Here is a 3,893-nt window from a genome sequence, read left to right on the forward strand (position 1 = left end):
CTATTACCATTAGATGTTAATTAAAAATCACAGAAACATATAAATAAATGTATAAAACGAAAGGAGCTAAATGTGTATCCCTTAGGTGAATGTACCCCTACGCTTGTGCCAGAATAAATAAAATTAGTGAAAAGGTGTGATTCTTTAAAGTGAGCGTGCAATTCCTCTGTATTGCGTAAATGAATATTACAATATATGGGTTTAGTTTAAATTTGCCCCACCTCCATTGCAAAAGTACACATTTACAACATATCAAATCATATCAAACTAACCAAAACTTTTGAAAAATTAATATTAAGTAGCCCCCTATAATATTGTTGGGGTCCGTGACAAACCACACTATTTGGGGGCTAACAGTATCCGTGTGAGGTTACCACATATCCCTAATATATATGGTGACTAAAGTGCACTATGCATAAAGTGAAACCAAAGTGCATTAGACCTTTATGATACAATCCCAAAATTCATATATAATAAATTCATATATAAAAAATTCATAAAAATAGAAATCCAAACCATTGACACTCAAAATAAAAAGTAACGAATATAAATACACATCTGTGAAAAAAGTCCCTGTGATGGACCCAAACAGGGTTAGAATGTCTTATTTTTAGAGACAAGGATATTGAAAACGTCAGGATCGGTTGACATGCATTTACAAATGCCCAAGGAGTGGTAAAAGGTGACTTCCGTGCATGTAGAAGCTGGTGACTCCAAGTGCTCCCCCCCGTGCTCCCCCACTCACCAGAATCCGTCACCCCCTAGGGGGTATTAGGCAGAGGAGTGGGTGTCTCAAGATGACTGCCTGTGATGAATGTCCCTCTTAGGCTTTACTGCTCCGTGAGTTCCTTCTATTACACTGGTGGTAAGGGTCCCCTTCTGCTGATCCAGGTCCAGGTACCTTCACTACTATCCACCTCCGTACTGCTAGATCCTCCAGGAACTTCCACACAGCTCTCTCTGCTCAGCAGCTGCACCCATCTCCTTCTTCAGGGAGATGGGTGCAGCTGCTGAGCAGAGAGAGCTGTGTGGAAGTTCCTGGAGGATCTAGCAGTACGGAGGTGGATAGTAGTGAAGGTACCTGGACCTGGATCAGCAGAAGGAGACCCTCACCACCAGTGTAATAGAAGGAACTCACGGAGCAGTAAAGCCTAAGAGGGACATTCATCACAGGCAGTCATCTTGAGACACCCACTCCTCTGCCTAATACCCCCTAGGGCAGTGTTTCTCAACTCCGGTCCTCAGGGCCCACTAACAGGCCAGGTTTGCAAGATAACTGAAATACATCACAGGTGATCTCATTTGCTGCTCAGTGATTGCAGTATTCTAGTCTGCATCCCCCCAAGGTAATACTTAAAATCTGGCCTGTTGGTGGGTCCTGAGGACTGGAGTTGAGAACCACTGCCCTAGGGGGTGACGGATTCTGGTGAGTGGGGGAGCACGGGGGGGAGCACTTGGAGTCACCAGCTTCTACATGCATGGAAGTCACCTTTTACCACTCCTTGGGCATTTGTAAATGCATGTCAACCGATCCTGACGTTTTCAATATCCTTGTCTCTAAAAATAAGACATTCTAACCCTGTTTGGGTCCATCACAGGGACTTTTTTCACAGATGTGTATTTATATTCGTTACTTTTTATTTTGAGTGTCAATGGTTTGGATTTCTATTTTTATGAATTTTTTATATATGAATTTATTTTATATGAATTTTGGGATTGTATCATAGAGGTCTAATGCACTTTGGTTTCACTTTATGCATAGTGCACTTTAGTCACCATATATATTAGGGATATGTGGTAACCTCACACGGATACTTTTAGCCCCCAAATAGTGTGGTTTGTCACGGACCCCAACAATATTATAGGAGGCTACTTAATATTAATTTTTCAAAAGTTTTGGTTAGTTTGATATGATTTGATATGTTGTAAATGTGTAGTTTTGCAATGGAGGTGGGGCAAATTTAAACTAAACCCATATATTGTAATATTCATTTACGCAATACAGAGGAATTGCACGCTCACTTTAAAGAATCACACCTTTTCACTAATTTTATTTATTCTGGCACAAGCGTAGGGGTACATTCACCTAAGGGATACACATTTAGCTCCTTTCGTTTTATACATTTATTTATATGTTTCTGTGATTTTTAATTAACATTGTATAGAACGTGTTGCCCATTTAAATGGGAAAAAGGGCGCCGTCTCACCACTGTGGATTCTGGCAGGGAGACATCTCCTGAAGCAGAGAAGGCAAGGAGATGAGGGGTTCCGTTATATAGAATAAGAGATGGTCGGCACCACTGTGTTGGTGTGAGCCAGCTTGAATGCCTCTAATAGACAGGTTACCTCTGATGTGGTGCAGAAAGGGTTCCAAGGAAAGGACAAACAGTAAATGGGACGGGGGCAGCCCTGTCTAGTGCCGTTTGAGATTGAGAAAGGGGCGGAGTTGTGGCCAGTGCTATACTTCTTATATAGATCCACGTTGGCCCAGCTTAGGAGGATATACAGTAAATCATATCAAAGGGCCAGAAGAGGTGCTATGGTCAGAATTGTATAGAACACATCCTATATACAATAACGTGATGTACATAGTACATACGAATGGTGTACCGCCCCCCATAGAGGTGGGCAAGGCAAGATTCCTGCTTCCCCATCTGCACATTATTCACACCAAATGGGACCTCTGTCATGCTTTTGTTATTTAGGTTGATGTTATGATAATGTTCAGTAAACATGCATCTTAGTCACAAGGACTAAGACAATGGAAAAGAATCTCAGAAATATCACACAATATATATTATATTCTGAAATATGCGCTAAACATAAAATAACCACACCTATTTTGGTTCATAGATACAAATACAGGGCAAACGAAACATATATACATTATATATCTGCAATGTACATCGGCTAGAGCCTCTGTCATGTTGTAAACATATGTGTTAATATCAAAATCATGTACACTGAGAATGCGCCTGTAACACCCAGGTTACTGAAATAGCAGTATATATCTAAGATGTCACAAGACAGCAAACAAAACGCACTCTAAGTGTATGCGCCCACACCCACCCACAGAAAATACATGCACAGCGTGAAAAAGCATGCGGGAGCACCCACATAAAATTCAGACCATGCCGAGAGCCACATAATGGGCCCCGGCATGTCCTATGTCTCCAGTAGGGATGAGCTTCGAGTTTGAGACGAACTCATGTTTGACTCGAACATCCGCTGTTAGCCAGTTCACCGAACAGCGAACAATTTGGGGTGTTTGCCGGCAAATTTGAATCCTGCGGAACACCCTTTAAAAGTATGGGAGAAATCAAAAGTGCTAATTTTAAAGGCTTATATTCATGGTATTGTCATAAAAAGTGTTTGGGGACCTGGGTCCTGCACCAGGGGACATGGATCAATGCAAAAAAAAAGTTTTAAAAACGGCTGTTTTTTCGGGAGCAGTGATTTTAATAATGCTTAAAGTGAAACAATAAAAGTGTAATATCCCTTTAAATTTCGTACCTGGGGGGTGTCTATTGTATGCCTGTAAAGGGGCGAATTTAAATGGGCAACACGCTCTATACAATACTTGGGAATCCCGAACCAAAATTTAAAAAAAAATTACGTGGGGGGTCCCCTTAAATTCCATACCAGGCCCTTCAGGTCTGGTATGGATATTAAGGGGAACCCCGGCCAAAATTAAAAAAAAAAAAAAGGCGTGGGGTCCCCCTCAAAATCTATACCAGACACTTCAGGTCTGGTATGGATTTTAAGGGGAACCCCGCGCCAAATTTTTTTTAAAAATGGCGTGGGGTCCCCCCAAAAATCCATACCAGACCCTTATCCAAGCACGCAACCTGGCAGGCCGTAGGAAAAGAGGGGGGACGAGAGAGAGCGCCCCC

The sequence above is a fragment of the Aquarana catesbeiana genome, linkage group LG01, assembly GCF_042186555.1.
Source record: "Aquarana catesbeiana isolate 2022-GZ linkage group LG01, ASM4218655v1, whole genome shotgun sequence".
Lineage (NCBI taxonomy): Eukaryota > Metazoa > Chordata > Amphibia > Anura > Ranidae > Aquarana > Aquarana catesbeiana.